Source organism: Natrix helvetica, assembly GCF_964273705.1.
Source record: "Natrix helvetica genome assembly, chromosome: 2".
Taxonomy (NCBI): domain Eukaryota; kingdom Metazoa; phylum Chordata; class Lepidosauria; order Squamata; family Natricidae; genus Natrix; species Natrix helvetica.
Window position 1 is genome coordinate 175195956 of NC_138552.1, and position 26143 is coordinate 175222098.

Here is a 26143-nt window from a genome sequence, read left to right on the forward strand (position 1 = left end):
TTCCTCCATGTTTACAGCTTGTTAAAAAGCTTCAGCCTGAACTGATAGGATAGATTTCAGCAGGATAATTATTTTTCCCTGTCTTATTTTTAAATAGTGATCCAACTCCAAAGCCTTTTACTGCAAAAAGTATTGGTACAATACAATACAATACAATACAATACAATACAATACAATACAATACAATACAATACAATACAATACAATACAATACAATACAATACAATACAATACAATAGTAGAGTTGGAAGGGACCTTGGAGGTCTTCTAGTCCAACCCCCTGCCTAGGCAGGAAACCCTATACCATTTCAGACAAATGGCTATCCAACATCTTCTTAAAGACTTCCAGTGTTGGGGCATTCACAACTTCTGGAGGCAAGCTGTTCCACTGATTAATTGTTCTAACTGTCAGGAAATTTCTCCTCAGTTCTAAGTTGCTTCTCTCCTTGATTAGTTTCCACCCATTGCTTCTTGTTCTGCCCTCAGGTGCCTTGGAGAATAGTTTGACTCCCTCTTCTTTGTGGCAACCCCTGAGATATTGGAACACTGCTATCAATAGTTCTTTCTTACACTGGTGTAATAGATACAATCCATGAAAGGTAATGCAAGAAAGTGCTGGGGGTAGTAAGTAGGTAGGTGGATTACACCAGGCCAGGGGTGGGTTTTTGCCAGCATTACTGCTAGTTCGGTGTGCATGTGCACATTGGCATATAAATAGATCTGTGCATAGGCAAAATGTTAAAAAATGAACAAAAAATTAAATTTGTGCAATGAAAATTGTTCTGCGCATGGGTAGAACCGTAAATCAAGATGGCGCAGCCGTTGGAGAACCGGTTTGGGGGCGTGGCAGGCCTGGGTCTCTGCCAGTTTCAGCAACCCAGGCCACCAAACCACTGCTGGTTCAGCCGAACCGGATCGAACCAGTAGGAACCCACCATTGCACCAGGCTAAGGAGAAAAGTCCATATAAAAGAATATTTCAGGAAGTAATAGAATAGCTTAATATTTTCTCTTCCTGTTGATTCTAGTCTCCCCCCGATGTAGATATTCAGTGTGCGGTCCTGCTGAAGTTTGTTTGCTGATTGATTGATTGATTGATTGATGTGTGTCACCCATCACATCTAGAAGTCACTCTGTGTGGCTTGCAAACATTAAAACCAGTAAAAAGGATAAAACAAATCAATAATGATAATAATGAGTTATCATTAAAAGATGGAGGTGGGGGAGCACGAAGAACACGGGGAGATGTAGGGTCTTTTGTAAATCAGATAGCCACCGCCAGAGTGACGCACACACACACACACACACACCCTTGGAACCAGAGTCCAATTGGGAGAACCAGTCTAGTTTAGCCAGGTTTCTGAACTACATCTCTCAACATAATGGTCACAAAGTCTTGGCCTGCTGAAAGTTATTATTCAGCAGCCTCTGGAGGTGCATTACTAGATATTGATTTAACAAGAATCTAATTATTATGGCTCCTTTCTAAGACTCAACATAGTTCTGCAGTCTTTAGATCAGATGAAAAGCTGTGGAAAAGCTGCAAACACAATTATATTTATGTATCAATTTGTTCACGGTGCCTGAATACAGTGCAGTTCTGTGATACATGGCTAGCATTGTACTACACTAGTCGTACAACTAGCATTGTTCTGTATTAATACTAGTCTTTGTGCAATAATGTCAGAATATTCACAATATTCAATGTAATTAGAGTTACATTTAACAGCTCAGGTAGCTTAGCTTTTTCTACTAATCTATAGCTTTTACTATACATTGGGGAATACTATATCTGTTCTGCAGAAATCTGAACAGTAACATCTGTTTGCTGTCTTCCAGTTGTCATCCGAGAGCCCAGATATATTATTCCTGAATGTACAGTATATTGAATATTTTTGCACTTTGGTAACATATATGTTTCCTAGGATCTGTGTGGATTTATTCTCAAGTTGGTATTGCTACGTTACAACTGCCCGCATTCGAGGAAGCCAGGACAATTATAGTTCAACAACTGAGTTGTCACAAATTACACCTGTTGGGATCTTCTGCCTAGTTCATTTAAGAGTTCATTGATTTCACTTTCAAGGGTGTGTCAGTGCTGCAACTCAGCTTTCCACAATCTAATATTCTTCAGATGTGGTGAGTCTATAGCTCCTAGAATTCCTGTCAAGCCTAACTGAGAATTATGGAGTTGTGGTCCTAAGGCATTTGGGGAACATGAGGTTGGGAAAGATCTGTATAGCTCTCATACTCATAAAAACACAAAATGTGCTCTTCTAGATATTGCTAAGCTACAATTCCGAGCCCACATGATCAGCAGTGAAGGACAGAAAAGGATGATCTGGATAAATATACACTGTGCACTCATACGAATATTCACTCCAAAAAGAACTACTCCCCAAAGCCTTCATTGTTTGCTAATAACAAACCATGTGAATTACAGCAAAAGAGCTGTTAGAACACAGAGCAATTCTGTTATCCATTTAACCAAAGGGTATTTTTCTAGACTTTACAGATCAGCAGACCTCTGAATTTAAACAGAGCATGGGCTCAGGAATGAAATGCCCCAAAATTCATTAAACAATGACTATTAGTTACAGTTTCTAGGTTGGCTACTGCAACTGTCATGGCAACAGACGGAAAAAAGGCAATTTGCAAGGTACTATTCCTTTTAAATCTAAATTTTTTAAAATATTTTTTTTTTAATTTTCGAACAAACACAAGACATATAACATAAAAACCTCTTTAACTGCATCCAGTGTGTCAATTGGTTACAAGGTCTTTCTGCGTCCTTTCCATAGTCATCACTTGAGCTTTATCAAAATTCACATATTGTCAATCAAATATCTTTGTATACATTATTATTATTATACTTCATTTGTTTGCTTATCACTATTGTTTCTCCATTTTAAACTAGGTATTCTAAATATGTATCCATTTATATTATAATGATTCATTATATCATCTTCAATATATCCAATAATAAAGAATTTTTTATATCCTATTCTAAATCATTCTATTATTTTAGCATTGATAACATTCTCTAATAATTTTCAATTCCATGTTTTTTCCATTATTAGTATCATCGTTTCAATATACATGTATACAAATTGTTATAATTGTTAAACATTAATTAAGCATAGCTATTATTACATCCTTTTTATATGAAACATGTTAAATTTGAAGTAAATTTATATTATGACATTTTATTACATCATCCTGAAATCATCCAGTGATATTACATCTTTATATTCTATTCTATATAGAATTATTTATCTTTTATAAAAAGATTTTTCAACATCATCATCATCCTCACTTACAGTTTGTATAAAATTTCATATTATCAATTTAGTATATGTAAATGCTTTATTATCATTATTAATCATTTATTTGGCTATGGCTATTATTACTTTGTCTTATACATAGTATTCAAAATTTAAATACATTTAACTAAATTTTATTGTGACATTTCATTTCATCATCGTGTATCCTTCCAGAAATAGTGCAGTCCAATATTTCTTGCCATTTGTAGAATCTGTATTCTAAGTGTTTTCTTGATAAATCTTATGTGGACTTCTCTTGACAACTTGTTATGCATTGCATATCTTATAAAGATTCAAGACCTTCTATCTGTTGTTCTTATCAGCTTGACTTTTGTTATCGCTGGTGCTTCTGCCGAGATTACTCTCATTGTTTCTGCCAAATTTTCTCCCCTTTCTTCATCTATATTTTGACATCTGAGATAGAGTTCCAGTTCATCGATCTCTCCTTTCTGTATTTTACACTTATCATTTCCCTCCACTCTCAATTTGCTCAGCGTCAACAATTTTCTTATCACTTTCATATGTCTCTGTGGTTTTTTGAACTCTGTCCTCAAATTTCATCATTGTTTTATAAGTATTCTCAACTCTTCCCTCTGTACTTTCTGTATTTTGATCTATAATTTCAAGTCTCTTTTCAATTCTCTCTGTGATTATTAAAACCTTTTGAATTTCTAGCATAATTCTTTGCAATGTTAATCCCTTTTCTTCATATTGGGCCTAAATCTACATTTTTTAACCAATGGCCTCTGTCTACTGAACTATTGCATAAATACTATGTGCCTCATGTTCCATTTTGTTTCAAGGTAGCTTCCTCTTGAGTTGGTTACTAGAAAACAAAGCAGACTAGATGTGTCTGCATCCCTCAAAGAATATCGCAAATAAAATGTTTTGTTAAAAATCCATGAGGATTACAACAAGCAAGGTTATCCTTGAGATGTACCCAATGGCTTTTGTGTTTTTGATGTTCACAATCATATTGCAAATCCTTTCTTGAATGTGTTGCTGTACTGAGAATTTGTCCCAAACTATAGTTCTAAGCTGACTGACAGGACTCTGTCAGATTTTTTTCATGATTCTAGTTAGGTTTGCAGATTGTGCAAACTTGCTTATACATCATTTTTGGAAATACATTTTGACATATTCTTTACCAGTTCAGTCCATGTTTAGACTCTGGGGTTTTATTTGGACTTATTCTTGTTTGGAGCCCTGTATCCACTATTTACCACTCCGTTTTTTGTCCTACTTTCATATGAATCTCCTTTGCGTAGATGAATTTGGAGCCGATTCAAATTGGCTCCAATTTGTTATCAGTAAAATGGATGAGACCTCAATAAACCTTTACTATAATATTTGGGAAAGCAGAGGGATACACTGAAAATAACGAGGGGAGTTGAACCAGGCTTTTGTAGCATTTGCCACTTCCCTATATTTGTCACTTTTATTCTGCAACCCTCTCTAGAATTCAGACGCATAGTTCAGCAGCTGCTCATGTTCAGTTGTGCTGTATGGGACTCACATTCATGGCAGGTCTATCTCCCTCCTCTGGGTTTGTTTCTCTTTTAGTGTCTGCCTTACTGGGGGAAAAAATCAGTCTGCCTCTAAGGTCTAGTACTCTCGCAAACAATGATGGAGGGATAAAATAAACTAAAAATGGGATCACCATTCAGTAGTGATTCAGAACAAATGCAACCAAGGCATGAAAATGACTGATAAAAGGAGCAGCAAATTGAATGCTGGCATTGATTTCTGGATAGATGGTTGGTTGGATGGATAGCATTTTAAATCAATTGTGGGGTAAAGTTTTAGGTACAATATTATGAATTATTCTTGTAATAGAAATATGCAGAGCACACCCGCGCGTGCACACACACACACACACACACACACCACTCAGGTATTTTTTGAATTATTCTTGCAATAGAAATATGTATATATCCTTCTGCTTCCGGTTGTTGAGAGCGACGGACGTGTTTGTCCGCCCTGCGCTCTCTTGGTGGGCTTCCCTTGGCTTGGGGGGGCACAGGGGGCCTTGAAGGGGCGCCCTGCCCTAGGGGCTGCTCGCTGGGGGTCCCCTGGATTGGCAGCGGCCGTGGGGGGGTCTCCGGCATTGCCCCAGGAGCTGAGAGGCGAGAGGGGGTGCGCGACGGAGCTTCTACGCTCCCGCGCGCTTTTGTTTCAAGGCAGCTGGATGATCGACAATTTGAAGGCTACAGCTGAAGTGCGGTGAGATGGGAATCCTCCCCAATTCTCCTTTTGATATTTAAATGAAAGAACATCAGCTTTCTAAAAGACTTTCAATCTTCTCCTGGGAAGTGTGATTGGAGGGAGGGGGATTTTTCCCCCCTTGGAAAAGTGGCTTTGGATTTATCTCCTCTCTTCGAGGAGAGAGAGAGAGTTTTAAAAGGGATCACACTCGTTATAAGCAATGGCAAAATGACTTTCTTAATGCAATTGTGAAAGAAAAGTGATGATCTGACTCCTTTAAAAACTTTGAAAACCTTTGACTTGTTGCTTCCTGATCTCCGGGGCTGGCGAAGCAAGATGGCACACTTCCTCCGTCTTTATGCTCTTTGAAATTAGACTCCTCCTATGAAAATTGCTGGCATTGTACTTTTGCCTCCGTGACTCTCAGAAACATCTCTTGCTACATAGTATCTTGGATCTGGAATAACTGATTTAATTGACTGGATTTGAACTATATAGAAGGTCTCTATTCCTGTCTGGACTGTCTGCCTCGTGGTCTCTCTTGGTTGCGCTTTTCCACAGTCGCCATTTCTTTGTATGGACATAGATATCTCTGAGGTTTTTTTTTATGATGGCTCCGAAGAAACCACCACCTGGGAAGCCAGGATCTGCTCCAGCATCTTCAACATCCAGCCCAATTGGACAACAGTCACTAACATCGTTTCTACAACCTAAAGCCCCTGAAGAGGAATCAGTAACTCACCAGCTGCTTCAAAAGATTTTAAAAGGGCAGGATGAACTGAAAAATCAATTGAGAGAAATGAATGAACAACTCAGAGAAAATCAAAACCAAACTGCACAAAACAAGCAAAGATTAGACGTTCTGGAGGAGGGGGCAACTGAGATGAGGGGGGAGGTGAGGGTGGTCCAGAGAGGAAATTTAGAACTTGAGAACCTCATGATAAAAATGGAATTTGAAAGGATGTCTTTTTTCCTTAGATTTCAAAACATAATTGAGACTGACAATGAAGACTTGAAGGAGATCATGACAACAATGTTAGCTGAATATATTTAAAAAGACAAACAGCAGTTAGGATGGGATATTGACTTGGTTTATAGAGTTAATTCAGCTTATGCTAGAACACACAATGTTCCAAGAGAGGTTCATATTAAATTTCTTAGAAACGCTACAAGAGATGAGATTCTGGGGGCACAAAGGGGGCAAACATTAAAATACAAGGACAAAGAGATAGCCATCCTGAAACAAATCCCGAAGAAAGTAAGAGATAAGAGGAAAAAATATTCACCATTAGGAAAAAAATTATTTGATAAGGGATTCTGGTTCCGGTGGCTATTGCCAGAAGGTATGTTGATTTTCTGGGAGGGCAGCAGAGTTAGAATTAATACAGTTATGGAGGCGGAGGCCTTCATGGAAAAAAACAAAGCTCTCCTAGACAAAGCGGAAGACAGTACACAAGATATGAAGGAGGGAGGGGTCGAGGCTTTGCTGGCAGGCCGGGGGGGGGGGAGGCAACAATGAGAAGACTCAGATCACAAAAGTATGTTAGAAAAACATTGCATTTGCTGATACAATGAATCTTTTTGTTAGATACAAAGTAAATGATTGAAATTATTGAAAGATACAATGTAAAAATAAGCTGTCAAGATTTAGTTAAGCAATAACATTTGTTTATCATTTTGTAAAGGTTATGAGACTTGGGGGGGAATACCATTTCCTGCATGATGTAGCTGTCAAAATTTGTACCCATACCCATTACCCCTTTCCTTAAAATTTTGTAAAACCAATAAAAAACCTTTTTTTTTTAAAAAAAGAAATATGTATATATGTATGCATATGTGTGTGTATATGTATATGTATATATGTGTGTGTGTGTATATGTATGTGTGTGTATGTACACACACACACACATGTATGTATGTATGTATGTATGTATTGTGTCACAACCCCTGGTATGCCCAAATATGGGAGGGAGCATACTGCTTCCCTTTTCTGTCTTTCGGCTCACCCTAGGAGCCATCCAGGCAGAAAGCCATTTTTTATGGTGCCTTGTTACATTTGTGTTTCATTTGTGCTGATAAATAAATAAAGGGAGACTAGTATAGATCTATTTCAAGCTATTTAGGGTATGGCTAGCTGATGAGAGCTAAATAGCTTGAACTAGATCTATACTAGTCTCCCTTTATTTATTTATCAGCACAAATGCAATATGTGTGTGTGTGTGTGTGTGTATTCATTCCCATTCAGAGATATCTGTGCTGTGATGTAATGCTCCAGAATTGAATGCATATGAACATGCAAGTACACATGCACCACATACACACACACATACAAAATGAATTAATGACCCCACCATCCAAGATCTGCATTGATGAATAATTTAATTGCATAAAAAGCTAAACAGTAAGAAACCATTCACATTTTGTAAAGTGCTTTAAAATGCCCCTCTCTATCTTCTAAGTTTAATTTTGTGGAAATTGCTCTCTTAATTGCTTTAGTGCTTGTGAATTGTCACAAACTTCTAAGTACGGTTTCAGATGGCTTTTGTATGCCATTCTGGGCCATCAGTCCTGCTCAGATTGGGGCTGGGGAGGAATGCAGATCAGAGTGCAATCCACACAGAGCTTCTATTATGCAGGTTAGATTTTCTCTGCTTTTAGCAGAGCCGGAACTACAGCAGCATGCACAATGTTACAGATTGAATTCACTGGCTGTACATTTGAGGACTAAGGCTGTCGCAAAGGTGCCAATTAGGCTGGTAAATTTCGTAAGGTGGATATCAATGTATTAAGATAAAGACCGAGAGAGTAAACTCCTAGAAAAAGGGATAGCTATCATATGTTAATGACTTCCTGCCACTACTGACCTGAAACAAATTAAAACCACTGATGCAGGCATTAAAGCTTCTCTTTCCCATCATTAATGATAGCCTGAAGCTATCCTGTCCCCCAATATTCTCCTTTCCTATCTTGTCTTTTTGTTTTGTCCTTTTAAATTGGACCTGAGTGATAGTAGACCAAATTAGCCATCATTCTTGATCATTTGGATTGTGTACCGGTGATAACAGAGGCATGCACCTTTTTTTGGCAGAACTGTTAGACAGGTTTCTACAAGTGTGCTTAGGAGTAATTTTTTAAAAAAGAAGTCTGAGTATTTAGTATGTGGAATTAGTGGTTATTAACCAAGGGTTTTCTGCTATTTTGATCATACTGTGTGATACGCTCTGTTTTTATTGCTACTCTCCTCTTGTGACTCTTTCTTACATAGTTGGGAAAATAATCCTACACTTATCTGAAAATTAAACATACTTAGAAGAAAGTTGCGGGAAACTTCCACTTGTTGCCTATTTCTTCTCTGTGGTTTTTTTTTTCCATTTGTTTGTTTTTGTTTTAAGAGAAAGAGAAAGCTTGTGAAATGTTACATCTGGAACTTTGGGCTTGCCTCCTTTTAATTTATTTCTATTTACATTTGATTGAATTTATGTGTTGGAAGGAAAGAGCAAACACTCAGTACTGTATCAAATTTACCTTTGATAAGGTAATCAAAGATAAACAAGAAATTGTATAGATTAAAATTAAAGGAGAAAGAAAAATAATGAATAAAAGTAGTAATAGAAAAGACAGTGCAGATAGAGAAACAGAATAAAAAACATATAACAATAGCACTTAAATTTATATACCACTTCACAGTGCTTTACAGCCCTTTCTAAGATGATTACAGAATCAGCACATTGCCCCCAACAATCTGGGTTCTCGTTTTATCTACTTCGGAAGGATGGAAGGCTGAGTCAACCTTGAGCCTGGTGAGATTCAAACTGCCAAACTGCTGGAAACTGGAAACTGCGGATATAGCCTGCAGTACTGCACTCTAACAACTGCGCCACCACAGCTCATGTTGAAAAACTGTTTTCAATCTTATTTATAACAGCTACAAATTTATTATCTTTCCTCCATCTTTAAAATTACAGCATGTTTCTCTTTTCCTTTATTCAACCCTTTTTAATCAGCAAATTCTTATATCACCAATTCATTTTTTCTCTTTTCAGCAAATGTCTGTAAGGATTTCCAGTCTTTTATCAAAGTATTTGTTGTCTTATCCCTGATCAAGCAGGTCAATTTCACCATTTTTGCAAGTTCTGTCATTTTCACAGTCTACGTCTCCATTGTGGGTATTTCAATAGGTCCTTAAATTTGTGTATGTAATATATATACAAATATATATACAGTATATACACTGTTACCATATACTAAATCAATTGTCCATAAGTCTTATCTGATTGGCTATCCATAAGTCCCAGTAAGAAAATTTCTTATATTCAGTTTCACCTGAATATTGGTCTTTAAAATTCTTTGTATTATAATTTGTGTTTGTGTTTTTTATTTGTTTGTTTATTTTATTTATTTATGTTTTACTTTCTCACAAGCCCTCATACATGGTAAATGTCCCATCATGTATTTTATATATTGCCAGTATTATTTAGAAGTGCCTTTATATATCTTGGTACTTTCTGTGGAGTCATATGCATCATCTTATAAAATGTGTTTCTTAAATTATAACACAATGTGAATTTTAGTTCTTTCTCAATGGTCCATCTTTAGGTTATAACCAACATTTCTAGCCTATTTCATTACTCTTTGACCTACTCCTTTCCTGTTTCAAATCTCAGCCAAAGTTTAATACATTTTAGCAATAACATGTTCATCCTTTGTACATAATTCAGTGTCAAATTCTACCTTAATGTTGTTGAACACCAAGTATCTCTTTATCCATATTAAATCTTTCTCTTAATTGTATATATGAAAACCATTGAAAACTGAATCTCTCTGCAGTCAGATGTTCATTTTAAGCCCTCCACTTTCTTGTACCATCAAATCTTGATATGTTAATCATTTGCTTTGTTTCTTTTCTATAAAATGCTTCTTATGCTGTAACCAGTAAGGGTATTTTTGGCCATAGCCTGGGTGTTATATATTCCATATTCTTCATATGGCTCTTTTTGCAATCTACATTACCTTTAACTTATCATATCACAAAAAGCCATGCCAACCTCAAATTGTGTCTTTCTAATTCTAACAATCTCTTATTTCTCTTGTTGGAAGAAATGTCCTGGGTTCAGGGAGGCTGCTTGGAAAGATGGTTTAATGGTGGACAGGACCACATGGTTTGAGGTCCTGAACAGAAGGGACCACATGCTTCCAATTGTTGGGTGATGAAGAAAAAGGGAGAAAAGAAAGGACCTTGCTGGGTTTTTTATACTCTTTGGCCCCACCTCACTGTTTCCTGTTCCTGTGTAAGAAATGTATTCTGATTGGTTGTCAGATTCCCATGGGGCCATGCAGGGGCAACTCTGTAGGCTGTGTTTTGAGTCCAAATTTGGTTGAGTTCCCAGATGCCATGTGGTGAGTTGGGTAAAGGGCTAATACTATCATGCCTTAATGCCATCGCCCCGGAGCTGAATGAGGGAACCCTTTGTTGTGTAGAATAGACTGACTCACTCAGGCATTTTAATGGCCCATTAAGAAAAGTGGGGGCTATTAAGAGTGAGTCTGTTTTCTGCCTTAAAACATATTTCTCCATTTCTGATGCAGGGAAATATAATATTCTGCCTTTTCAATATTTCCTAGGATATTTCATTCTTCTAGGAGAAGAGTGGGTGCTAATATCCTACACTCAATAGCACACATTCTTTCATCTAAACCAAACAACAGACTGCAAAATACAGTTTAAAAGATACATTTTTTTGCCATTGCTTAACAGGTGAGTCATTAGCCAAAACAGGTATCGTTTGAAATAAAAACATCACTCTATGTGGTACATTCATTTTACCACAGAAATTCTCCCAATGATAATTGCAGTTTTTCCCATCTTAATAAATATGTCTTAATTTCATTTCATGCTTTAACATAATTTTTTTTTGTAATAACATGATTCATATCAGAGATTTTTATCAAATCTTTATCAGTTTTTGCCTTCATTTTTTTTGATCTTCCACTTTATATTTATTGTTAACATCTTCATTTATATTGTTAGTGTTAACTTCCGCTAATGCATTAAATTCTTTTAATTTTCCATTAATATCTCTAGTCCTTCTATAAGTTTTTCCAAAATTAAAACCAAATCATCTGCAAATGCCCTTAATTTGTATATTTCTTTTTCAGCCTTCACCCCAGTGTTTCTATCATGTCTTAAATCTCTGTTCAAAACTTCAAGAGTTAGAATGAATAACAGCAAAGAGAAGAAGCATCCAATTTTGTATCTTACAGGATTTTGTCAATTCCATCAAGTCAGTTTTGACTCCTGATGACTGCCTGGACTAGTCTCTGCAGTTCTCTTGGCAAGGTTTTGGGGAAATGATTTGCCATTGCCTCCTTCCTAGGGCTGAGAGTGCGTGACTGGCCCATAGTCCCTTAGCTGGCTCCATGCCTAAGGTGGGACTAGAACTTACAGTGTCCACTTTCTAGCCTGGTGTCTTAACCGCTACATCAAACTTCTTACAGATTCCTAGGGCACTAAATCAGAGGCATTCATGGAGTTTTGTTGGGACATCATGACACAAATTCCATCCCTTATGTATTTCTAGGCATCACCTGCAAGTACGAGGGAGCAGAGCAGAGCACACATTTTGTCATGTTGAACCACTGTGGTTAGGAATAGGTGTTTATGCACTAAACAAGCAAGAACAGTAAGATAATTAAGTCAGTTTCAGTTTTATTGTAATAGATTCAAAGTTAATGGGGATGAAAATTACGTAAGATACATAACTGCTTCTGCTGCACCACAAGTGAGGCTTTTATGAACTTGAAGGTGAAGGTTTCAGACCTAATTTGTGCAGCCTCCTAACACAAAAGAAGTTCATAGAGCTCCTAAGTGGTGTTCTAGTGCTGAGAAACACCCTCATTAGTTTTCTTCACCTTCTCACCTGCTTTCATTAGAAGCACATTTTATACCATTCCAGCTGAACATCAGAGAACATTATGATCTGACTGAAAGGCATTTCCTTTGTTAACATTCTTTCCCCCCCTCCCATCACCGAGCGCTCGAAGAATAATAGTTTTATATCATCTTTTCATCATAAATCTGCAGAGCAAATTATTATTTGTTTGTTTCTAAGTTGATTTTCAATAAATAGGCAAAGTCACTAGAGACTGAAGAAATAAAAGAAAAAGAAATAAGACGACAAGAGATTTTTCTTCCTCGTTCCCCCAAATGTATATAAATTGCATTGTGAGTATAGAGACATCAAAGTCAGGAATTTCCCCAAATGGCTTTGGGGAGCAGCGAATGCTTCCTTTTCTGAAGCAGCTTTAAGAACCTTAACCTAAGCATTAATTCAGCTATGTAATATATGTCTCTCCCACAGCATCATGACAATGAATATACATCCCGATGCTGAGGAAATCCTAATGTAGATTGATTTTGTAATTGAAATGCACAATTTGTTTTCTTTTTGTAGATTATGCTCTAAAAGTGTTGCCTTCTTGATGTGCAGGAAAAACATCAAATTTTAGAGGGAAAATGTATCTCAGTAAAGATATCAATCCAGAGTTACTTTGCAAAATAGTAATACTTGATTGTATTTCTCTAATATTCCACGTTACTTGCAAAGTTAATTGTTTTCAGTTTGAATGTCATTAATGAAATTAAAGCAATGAACAAATAAGAAAAGCATTTCAAAAGTTCACAGAAAAACATCCAAGAAGACAAGAGATGGACCCTGTGTCTTCTACCATCAACCAGGGCTACTGTCTCCAGGGACAAATACTGTATCACAATATGAGGAAGACTCTTTGTCCAAATAATATGACAGCAGATTTTGAAATGTAGGTACTGGTCCTATACTTATACCTGGGGATTTCCTAAAGACCATGTTGCATTGCAATTGTGATTTAGAAAGTAAAGGACTAAGGTCTTGCAGCCTTATTCTTCTTATTAAAAAATGTCACCCTTAATTATCCTCTTCTACCACATCACAGTTTGGCTCCAAATTTTAAGATGCTGTGTCCATTGTTTCCAAGAAAGGACACCCAGAATATTACCATCAGGTGAAGAAGAGCAAGAAGAAAGAACTATTGGTAGTCTTCCACAATCTCTCCCTCCATTTGGTTCCAGTAGAGACACTGTCCTCAACTTAACCTACTCCGTAGGCTTATGTAATGATAAAATAGAACAAGCAATATTATTTCAATTGACTTGGGATGTGGAAGGAATTATGTGATACAAATGCAGCAAGTAAAGCAAACATTCTCCTTTCTATTCCTAGTATTCCACATGATATTCCATTTTTAGCATCCCATGGTGAACAACTAGTCTTTCTCTGAAAGATTCTGCTGTTCTTGTTCAAGTCTTGAAGTTATACCACCCTACAAAATGTGTGTGTGTGTGTGTGTGTGTGTGTGTGTGTGTGTGAGAGAGAGAGAGAGAGAGAGAGAGAGAGAGAGAGAGAGAGAGAGAGAGAGAGAGAGAGAGAGAGAGAGAGAATAATCATTGTCTATACCATGTTCCACAACTTTAGCAATTTCTTGATGTATGAACTTCAGTTCCCAACATTCCCCATTCAACATGGTCATTGCTAACAATTCTGAGAACTGAAGCTCATATATGAAGGTTGGGAAGTTGATCTTTATCTGATAAGATGGTTATCTTATCAAGGATCAACTTTATCAAAGACTTTGTTTCATGATTATCAAATTATTCATCCAATATGCCTTCTTGTAAAATATATTGAAAAGAGGTTTCCATACTGCCTCTTCTCCTCTTCATACTTGTGGCCAGCTTTCATTAGCATTGACATGCCACTTATCCAGGTCTACAGTTCACAATGCTTGGAAGTTTTTCATTCCATCAGATTTCAACTAATATCTCTATACCTTTCTTACCTAGTGTGCTACGTAGATATTTTAAACAACGAATTGCCACGAGCACTGCCATGTGATTAGGGGATTGTTCAACACATCAGAAAGAAAATAATTTAGAGAAAATTCCCTTAAGCTTCTTTCTCATTGAAAATGTTCACAGCTGTACAGCATGATGTTTTTAAAAATTATCTCATTTCTTCCTATACCTGATTGGTCTACAATGTACAGAGTTCTGCCATCTAAGAATAAAGATTTCGTGTGCAGTTGTTATGGGAAATGTGGATTCACTAGGAACAGCTAGCATTATTTCTGTATTTTCTTAGCTGTTGCTGATATATTTTAGGGCCCAAGCCAGACATGATAGGACACATATCTACTAATTCATGCCGCCTAAGATAAAGAAAATCTGGGGAAAGACCTTGTTTGATGCAATGCCACAATTTCTCTACAAGTAAAAAAAAAATGAACATAAGTATAGAAACTCTTCTGAGTTTCTGAGTGGAATGATATCATATTCTATCTAATTTTTCACTAGACACTACCCAGAAGGCATGAGTCAGAGGTCAGTAGCAGTCACATATCTTATTTAGTTCTTCATCCATGAGTGTAGGATACTAATAGACTGTGGGTAAGTGTAGTTCCGTGCAACAGCAGTCTTGCAGATCTAGCATTGAAATAGCTCTGTTCCTCTGTTCTTATATTTGATTGCTCTGAGGCATATCAAGTTTATTGACAAGTTACCATATAAGTAACCTTAGTTACCAGGCAGTCTCTAGGAGATGAAACTTTAGGACAAAGGACGTAAATAGGTTTTTCTTAATAAAGGATGTGGCTGGTTCTTTTGTATTTGTTTTATGAGAGTATACAGACCTAGAAAGTAATTTTGGTTGCTGCTATTAATCATGAAAATAACTGCATCAGAATGATTTTTAGGAGCCTGAAATCTGACTGAGCAAAGCAACCTAAAAAATATAATTAAAACAATTGATTGCTCCATGCTTGGTTGTTCTCTAGCTTCTTTTCTGTGAAAATGACATTTTGCAGGATTTGAGGTGAAATGGTACTCAAAATAGAGTTGTCAAAATTTAGTTTTCTGCAAGTGAACGTTAATCTCTCACACAAAGTTTGAGTCCTCAAAGCACTGCTCACTGCAGGGCTCATTCTTCTCTGTCATGACTGGTCAAGGACAGGAAAAATTGGGGTCAATTTTTGCAGGATGTTGGGAGGAGATGATGCTTGCAAAGTGTGCCAGCCAATTAGATAACTATTACTGGAGGCAAATGATCAATATAATTGTGGGCCACTTTCTCACCTAGTTTCTGGAAATGATTATGATGAAGACAATAACTCTCTTGAGAGAGAGCTAGTTCTATGTTGTACAGAAATCAATTTAAACCAGCTCGTGTGGTGCTAGTTCTGTTCCAATTGGATGCGTTACAACTTTTCCATTGCTTCAATCAACAAGGAATTTTGCATGGCTATTGGGTTTTTTTTTAAATAGTGTCTGCTACTCCTGTTAGACATAGTCTAACCCAGTGGTTCCCAACGTGAGGCCCATGCCCCATAGGGGGGGGGGGCAACTTGATTTTTAATCAGAGCGATTTGAATCTTGTTTAAACCAAGTTAATGGCCTTTTAGGCTTCCTCCGCGTGAGTAGAGTTCACTTTTTGAGTAAAGTAAGACTTATATGTCACGGGGGAAGGGGGGGTCATCAGGATTTTAGAGATGCTTAGATGGGAGATGGCAAAAAAAAAAAGCTTGGGGACCACTGGTTTAACCATCATTGAGAATAAATCAGTTATTTTGGGGTGCTGTTGGCCCAAATAGACTCCCTAGACATTTGTTGCCAATATTTCTATTTCCTAGCAGTACTATTGGTACCGAAGTTTGTTTATTATCATCATTATTATGGGGATGCTTCATCACTGGAGGCAGTTGCTTGTCTGAAATGGTATAGGTCTCCTGCTTGAACAGGGGGTTGGACTAGAAGACCTCGAAAGTCCCTTCCAGCTCTATTCTGATTCATTGATTTCCCATTTCATCCTTCTCCCCTTCTCCTTACCCACCTATTATATTTGAATGAGAGTTTAGTGCTCTTTGACAACAGCATTAGTTCGTAAACAGACAAGCTGGTCACACATGCAGAAGAATGGCTGCATTGTGCAGGAGCATCAAGAGTCCTATCTCTGGAGCATGATTGGTGAGAGGTCAAATGATGCGGGGAGAATCTATCAATCCAGGATCTTTGCCTGGACTGGAATATGCATTAGGCTAGTTCCCTTTCACCCATCCTAGTTATTTCTGCAGAAACAGGATTCGACAATGGGGAGAGCACAGTTTATGCCAGACCGGTGGCCACCATTTTAACTCAGCACTCTGGAAGAGATCTGCTGCTGCTATTGTCAGGGCACCTGCATACCAGTACTCACAGTTTACACCAGGCAATAAAGTTTGAAAAGTTTGGATGTTTGCACCCTGCAGAGTAATGCATGGAAAAAACCCTTTGAATTGCTATAAGAACTGAATCAATAATAACAGTGTAGCACTCTGAAGTCCTTGAACAGAAAATACAGAAAGCAAAATGCTGCTGCTGTTATTGTTAGGATTTGAATCTGTATTCTACTGATGCTCTGTGAAGAGTCATTGTCAAGGCCAAATTAAATGAAAGCGTGTTAGTCTAATAAGACAGCGAGTCTGTACAATTGGATGGGGGAAAAAATAGAGATGCCCCTCCCTGAAAAGGCTCTATTTCCATTATGTCAGAAAAACAGACCTTTTGTATTCATTTTTCAGCACTCTTCAACTGCGTACAATTATACTGTATGTTCTGTACATCTAGACTGCATGCAAATAAATTATGAAGGTTGGGATTATATACAAAAGGTCTTGCTTTTCAGTTGCTTTTGTTTTGTTAAAAAAAATAATCTGTGCTGTAATTTAAAATGGTTCCACATTAGAGGGAGTGACTCTTTCAAAGTAATGGCTCTTGTAGAATCACAGATGTTTCCAGAGGGTCCATGCAGAGAAGTAGGAGGTGCCTGATGTTCCTTCCTTTGTAAAACTTTATTTCTGTCTTGAATCTTAAATTCTGGATCTTTTGGAGTTCAGGGTAGGAGGGTGCTGCTTGAAATAGAGGAGACGAAAGTATGATCCTACATTTGTTTGGGCTTCCAACAGCCTGCTGATTAGGTTTGTCTGGAGACTCCCATATATCTTTTTGTTTATCTGTGTGCTTCAAGTCAGTGTTGGCTCCTAGCAATGGCTTGGTCTAGTTCCTACAGTTTTCTTGGCAAGGTTTTTTGGAAGTAGTTTGCCATTGCCTGCTTCCTAGGACTGACAGAGAGTGACTGGCCCAAGGCAGTGGTGGGTTGCTCCTACCGTCGCTACCGGTAGGCTGCTCATGGTCTGTTTGTGCACTGCGCACGCATGGGCACTCCACCACCCCTGCGACACCCAGCTGCTCACCGGAGGTCACGCAGGTGCCGCACGGTGTGCGTGCATGCACAATTGTCCCGGTTGCTTCAAAAACAGGTATGGAATGCATGCTGGCTAGGCCGTACCGGGCCGTACTGGTCAGAACCCACCCCTGGCCCAAGGTTAAAGTGGCTTGGTGCCTAAGGCAGAACTCATGGTCTCCTGGTTTTTAGCCTGGTGCCTTAACTACTGCACCAAATTGACTTTCCTTGTATGTGATGCCCGTTATTACCTAATAACAATATTGCGCCTGAGACTGATTTCATGATGATGTCAGGGACTTGTCTCTGCGATTTATTAATTTTTAAAAGATTCTTTTAATTAAAAAATAATGCAAAGTGCCTGTCTCAGCACCATCTTTATTTTCATAGATCCAAGCAGAGGAATTCTTAGCAAGTAATAGCGGTTAGTTGCTGCGGACAAATTCTTTGGTTGGAGGTTTTCCCATTCACCAACCCAGGACAAAGATAAGCTGGGATGAGAAAGAATACCTCGGGTGTTTTACAGCTGACCCCTCCCCAAATGACAATTATGTTGTCAGAATTCCCATGATATTCCCATATTTACACATGTATTCATTGACCTTCAAGGCTTGCAGGAACTGCTTCTCTACATGTCAGAACTAAATGTTTTATGTCTTGCTGTTAATCCAAATTGCAATGCTAGACTTGTTGCATATGGATCATCATATCAAAGGGAAAGACTAAACCGATAAGGAGAAAATATATGTAAAATGCATATTCTGATGAAAATAGCACATAAACTATGTTGGGAAGCACCCAGCCTGGCAGAGAGAAGAGATCAAGTGCAGAGTTAGCCTGGAGTCACTATTCAACTGCAAAATGGCTAGGACAACCCCCCCCCCCCTCCCATTTTACTGGTTTTTGGAGCCTTATCTAATTCTTCCCAAGAATAGACTGCCAGACTGGGGAGATTCCTGTATTATAGGCAGCACATAATAAAGTTGTCAGCTTCAACTCTGCATGTGTGGATGTTGTTGTTCGTGCCTGACAATCCAGAAGGATTGCTTATAGAAAATCTGCATATTAGGACTGTTCCATATAAAAATGAGACTTCTGATTTTTTTTAAAAAAAAATTTTAAAAATCCAAACTGATAGTTAACAAGAAAATGGTAGGTTAGGAAAATAAAACATGAACAGGAATAAAATTTTAGAGTTTCATCTATCCCGAACATTCAACTGAATTGCTCTTATACTGTCTCCCTTCTATTTTATATTTGCTGGCTGGAAGAAAGAGACCAAGAACTGCTTACCACTAAACTGGCCTATAGGTAGGATTCTGCCACCTACCTTAAGAGACACTGACTCACCCAGATAAGAGGATGCACCTGTGTTGTACACATGAAAGAAATCTTTGCATTTCCGTAGCTCACATCCTCCTGCAATTTCTGCTAGCTTGCTATGACTTGACTTATCATCAGGGCGTAGACGTTTAAAAGTAGAACTCAACAGGAAAGAGGACACAGCTGCAGAGAATAAACCACCAGGAAATAGTACCCTTACCTTTCAAATCACTAGTTGAAACCTGAAATTATTATCCTTCACATGCTCGGTAGGTTATGGTCTAAAGATTTTCCATCACAATAATGATAGGTGGAAAAGTGATAGGATTAAAAAAATAATTCTTTGAGGACAAAAAAATGCAACAGCCCATAGGGTAATTCTGGGCAGGCTAAAGCAATTTAGAACATCCCATTAAGATGCTTAATTGTTTGGCATCAAGTTTTGATGTTTTTTTTAAGGTTACATGAAGTACAAGAACTGGATGGTAGCAAATTATTAGAATGTTTTTGCCTCTCTTTGTTGTTATCTGATGTACCTTGGCATTTTTGCAACCCACCTCTAATCGTTTTACAAACCAGGTGTCTTCCAGATCTGTTGCAATTTACCTCCACGACTTCTGAGCGTGGAATGTGATCAATAGAAGTGGAAAGTGGAGAAAAAATATTTTAAAGTAATTTTAAAAGTTTGGATTAACATTCTTACCTTCTGACAGAAACCAATAATCTTGATGATTTGTGGCATTTAAATGCTTCGTGGACTTTGTATATATCCAGCCAGGCAGTTTCATGTCTCAGATCAAACTTTGTTTAGGTCCAGGGCCTAAGCAAAGATCTCATGGTTCCTTTTTTTGAAAAGAACCATGTGTCTTATGCTTGGGTGATGTTAATCTTACATTAAGCATATATTATACAGATTAAATGAACACAACCAATTGTATAGCAAATAGTTTCCTGCTTTCGTGTTCCTGCAAATTAAAAAAGCTACCATTTACTTAAATTGGGCATCCATGCTTACAATACGATACGATACGATACGATACAATACAATACAATACAATAGCAGAGTTGGAAGGGACCTTGGAGGTCTTCTAGTCCAACCCCCTGCCTAGGCAGGAAACCCTATACCATTTCAGACAAATGGCTATCCAACATCTTCTTAAAGACTTCCAGTGTTGGGGCATTCACTTTATTTTTAAAATGTTGAAAAAAAGAAGTATGAGTTGAGTGCGATAGTTTCTTTTCCCCCATCTTTCATTTTTCATTATGAAAGCAGTTTGGTCACTTTTCAATCTATGTATGTCTCCACTTAAACATAATTTCAAAGAAAACCGAGGGGATTGAAGCTATAGAAACCTTAGAAGTAAACTCCCTGTACAATGCAAGACTTCATTGGCTGGACATTACACCAGTATTGGAGCTTCTGAAGCCAATGACCACTGGCTAAACAGCTGGAATGACAAGTAACAGCTGTGCAGCTTGGGTTAGCACAGGAATACTAGAGCCTAGTAAAGCTAATATTGTTTGTTGCAATATCTTTTTTGAAAAATATTTTATTGTTCAGGAGCTGCTGTCCAAATGCAGAGAAATTAGAGATGTTCATGTATTATTTTTAAATACAAAAGATATGTTCTACCACTAAATAAATGAATCTCGTGGAAGCAAACTCCATGCCATTGATATAGTCACAGACTACCTCCATTTCCGTAAAAATAAGACCTCCCCGGATAATAAGCCCAATTGGGCTTTTGAGCGCATACAGTAAAATAAGCCCTCCCCTGAAAATAAGTCCTCCCTGAAAATATTGCAACACAGCAGCAGCCATGAGGTGATCATGCTCGCTACCTCCTGCAACTCAAAAATAATAAGACCTCCTTGAAAATAAGGCCCAGCACTTTTTGGGGAAACATGGTAGTCATCTGTTTTTATGTGCTATTTAAAATAAAAATCAGCAATTTTTGTTGTTGATTAAACCCAGGGCTGGATTTAATTGAAAAGAGGCCCTAGGCTATTCCACTTATGGGGCCCTTTCACCTCCCATTTTTAAGTTTGTAAATTACATGAGAGATAATAAAATACATCATTACTGTGATATATATCAATATATTAAATGAAACATGTTGTAATTGGTACTAACCTTTATAAAAAATGTGGCAAGGATAAATAAAAGGCCCCTCTTGATCTTGAGGCCCTAGGCTGAAGCCTAGTTAGCCTATAGGAAAATCCGGCCCTGATTAAACCACTTTAAAATGTCAAGAATGAAAAGTCATTTTAAGCAGGAAACAGGGAAAGGAGTAGCAGGCTTTACAACATATTGCATTAGGAAAAGAATAAAGCCTCCCTGAGGTCAGGTTCAACTTCTGGTGACTCTGTGGACATGTAATATTCTTGGCCAGGGGTGTCCAAACTTGGGAACTTTAAGACTTGTGGACTTCAACTCCCAGAATTCCCCAGCCGGCTGGCTGGGGAATTCTGGGAGTTGAAGTCCACAAGTCTTAAAGTTCCCAAGTTTGGACACCCCTGTTCTTGGCCATAGTATAATAGTGGTTTGCCATTCCTTTCTGGGACCTCTTTTTTTTTTTTTTTTGCTTTATTCATCTAGAGCCAGTATGGTTTACTGGTTAAGGCACCAGATTAGAAGGCAGGAAAGTGTGAATTCTAGTCCCGCCTTATCCATCAAATCTAGTTGGGTAACCTTGGGCCATCTCACACGCTCTCTCTCAGCCCAACTCACCCCACAGGATTGTTGTTGTAGGGAAAATAGGAGGAGGAAGGTGTGTTGGATATATTCACCACCTACAGTAGTTTGTAAAAATAATAAAGGCAGGATACAAATAAATAAATAGACTTGTGTAGATAACTAATGTAATGCAGTCTTTGGAGATTCCCTGAGAGTGTTCTATCTATGTAATAGCTAATAGCTAATAGTTGATCCTATTTTGCTTTTTTGAGATCAGCTATGGTTGAATAGATGCTGCCACCTGCTGTGATATATGACAAAATATATAAATTCATGTGAAAACAAGCGTGTTAAAGAAATAATTTGAATGGATTCTGCCAGTAGTAGACTGGAAGATCTTTGGCAGACATCTGGATTTAGGTGACAGGGAAAATAACAAATCGTTAATTATTTAACTTATTATTGTTGTAGATTTATGACAGGGGAGTAGAAAAGATACTTGAGGGATTTTCTCTCAAGTTGGTTATGTAGTTTCCTTGGATACAATTAATCTTGACTTGGTAGTGAGGACCGAATGCTCTGGAGATTTCTAAAAGCATGGATTACTATCTAATAAGTCTGTGTGCCTGGTCACTTAAGAGAGCCACATCAATTCCGACTGAAGGAATAAAGCCGTGGCACAGCATGAAAAAGTGAGACTTTCCATCAAAGCATTAAGGGAGCTCACTTGGCTTTGCCCGACTACTTTGCTTTAGTGGAAATGCCTTCTGTGCACACCTACTCATGCACAAAAGATCACAGAAGACTGTCTACATAGTTGCTTTGATGTGGCAGAGTGGCAGTGCTTGGAAATAAGATATGGCTTCACTTCGCCTGACCAAGTCAAAGAAAAGCCTCCCAGTCCTTTTCAAGGCTTCACATAAACCTCATATCAAAACTCCAACACCCTTTTATTTGTCCCAGATGCCTTCTTTAATAATAATTTTAAAAACCCAATAAGCAGTATTTAGTGTCACTTATGCACCTCTAAACAGTGCAGTAATAAAGTCCAAGTCCTACTGGCTTCAGGTGGTTTAAACATTAAAACAGCTAAAAACATTAAAGACATTTAAAAATAAATAAAAATACACAAAACAGAAACAGAAAGAAACAAGATGGCAAAGAAGCAGAACAATTAATCAGTGGAATGACTTACCTCTAGAAGTTGTGGATGCTCCAACAGTGAAAGTTTTTAAGAAAAGATTGGACAACAATTTGTCTGAAATGGTTAGGGTTCGTGCTTGAGCAGAAGGTTGGACTTGAAGACCTCCAAGGTCCCTCCCAACTCTGTTATTCTGTTACAAACAAACCCAAATGGAAAGAAGGGGGAGGAAGAAAACTGGCATCCTTACCAAAGTTACTCAAATATTATCCTTCTAAACTCCAAAGTGGATGCAGTAGTAAAGATGGCTCAATGAGGAAGAGAAATTAAAAGGATCAAACATATATAAAGCAACAAAACACACAGAAAGACAGAGAATGCTGGTTGGAGTACTGGCTATTTTTTCCAAGAGAATTTGTCATCAAATCTTCATCCAAATTACTAACTTTCCATTCTTATAACTGCCTCACACAAAGTTCTTCTATGTAGTCTCCTGGGAACATAGACCTAGCAAGGTGTAACACATCCTCAATCATTTGCAAACTACACTGCTTCCCAACAACAGTTGTACCAGCATTTTTATCTTTAGCTTCTTTCTTCCCAACCTTTCAGTAGACTGCTCTTCCATTTTTCCTTCAGTACATTTAGAACTGATTAATAGCACAATGGAATGAGCTATTTAACCGATCCATAGGATGGCCGTTTCATTCATCTTTTCAGTCCCCTAAATATAAATGTTCACTCGGTCTTTATTTTCTGGAAAAACTAACCATTGGCCAAAATCTTCAGGGTTCTGATCTTCAATTTTGATTTGAGTTAGTGTGAAAAATGCCCCATCTGGTACATCCATACAGCACAAGAAAGGGAAAATGTTTCATCAGCCAAGTAAAAGAGTTTCTCCATGAATGGGGCTACAGAAGCAATTCTTCCCCAACTAGAAGAAGTAAATATTGGAACTAGCCTATACAATTATGGTAGCCACCAGAAATGAGAATAAGATATTCCTTGCTTTTGAAACTAGAAACAGCTTTCAGTCTTTAGTAAAGTAAAATGCTTTATGATGTCTGGGAGAGGAAAAAAATAGTGCTAGCCTGAAGCCTGAAAGTGAGAAGGAACTACTGTTTGCAAACAGGCAAAAGAACATTGTATTAGTTGGAATCTTCTAACAAACATGATACTGAGATCTGTGGGTTACGCAGTGAGGTGGAAACTAGCAGTCAGCAAAGTATTATGTACTAAATTACAGTTAGCCCTTTGAAAACATATACAACTATTTAACATCTTTGCTCTGAAGTGTGAAATCACCTGTTCTGTGTGATGCTTCTTTCTGGTCTGCAATGAAGAGTTTAATCTAGCCAAGCTGCATCTGTGAATCTTCTGTCAAATCAAATAGAGAATTTGAGCTAAGGATGAACTATTGGGAGATTATTGATTTATTGCCAAGTCCAGGTGAGAAGCCTGGCAAGTTTCACTGGCTATAGAAATGGATTATTCCTCTACAGGTAACTCATCAATCATTGAATGTCAGTCTTTGCCATGTGTCCAAGTTGGGGTGAATAAGATACATGCGAACAATCTTATTTACTTTGATTTTGAAGCTGTGGGAGGGAAGTGGAAGAAAATGCGAGCCAAGGGTTATTAGATAGAAATTCTGGAAACATAATTCTGTATATTAAATGGTGAGAAGAGATCAAATGGCCCTTTCAAAAGAAGGGAAAAGGAAGAACTGGGTAAGTAGACTCATCAGTTTGATTCTAGTAGAGATCATAATATGATTGAATGATAAACCCCTTGAAAAAAATGCAGTGATTATTCCAAGTCAATATAGATTTGTTCAGAAAAAGTCTTATTAAACCAAACTTCTTTTATTTCTTGACTGTGTAATTTACTTAATAGATTGTAGAAATAGGGTTGATTCAAATATGACTTTATTTCAACAAGGCATTTAACAAAGTACTCCATAACTTTGGTGCTTCATTTGCTCCTCACTCCTAAAACTGCACCCCCAATAACAGCTAGTGTTTGATTCTGGCTAAGCCATGAATAAAATATTTAAAAAGGACCCAAGGACAGAGCTTTCCAATTTACAGCTTTCAAGGATTTCTCAATCTCCCTATTTACACAGCTGATCGTTGAATTTTAAAAAGGCAATGGTTATTTTACAGAAGGAAGTTGCATTAGATACGTCTGGCAAATCACTTCTGCAGTTAAATAATTAAGCAAATACACACATTATTTTCTTATTATTTGTTCATGCCAAGAGACAACCATTCGCCAAACCAGACAATGGACTCAATTACATACATACCAACAACTTCTATGCTATGGTTTTTGTAATCTATGCCTTTATTAATCATTGTGTTTATAAACTTATTTTAGTTGTAGAATTTCTAAATTGATCCTTTTTTTAATCCTTCAGATATTGCCTATCTGATGTCTTTGAAGTTAATATGCTATCTACCCTTAAGAATATTTCTTGTTCTTTTTCCTTATAGTAATCTCTATTCAAACAGTTAGGATCTGAGGCAGTATTAGAACTGGCAGAAACAGCTTCTGCATCTTCTTTGGGTAATACCGTTCTTGGCTGAAGATTGAGTTTAATTTATCCATACAAAATGATTATAGGAAGTGTGATAACTTTAGCCTGCTAGATCAACAACACAGGGAATTGCCAGGAAGTTTTCAAACATGTTAAGATAGCCTGTAGATTCCTGCTTGGCAAAACACTTGAGAAAGCCTTCTGTAACTCAGGCAAGACACACACATGAGCTTCTGCAAGCATTCCCCACCCTCATGAATATTTCTCATCCTTGGAGTAACACCCGTAACATTGTGGGTATTTCTTAAAAAGTAAGATTTGTAGAAGTAGTTACCTAGTAAGATCCATGGGGATCTGAACTTCTGTTTAATTACCATATTTTTTGCACTATAGGACACACTCCCCACCCCTAAAGTGGGTGGAAATATCTGTGTGTCTTATGAGGTGAATATTGCATCACAAACTAGGGGGGGGGTTGGTGTGGCGGCAGTGACAGGCAGCAGCGGCAGAACAGCCTGTTACCATTGTTGCTGCTGTTTGCCGCTGCTGCCTATTGGTAGTTGGATCAGCCTCCCAGAATACCGCCAATCAGCTGTTCCAGGTGGCAGGGATCCAACTGCCAATAGGC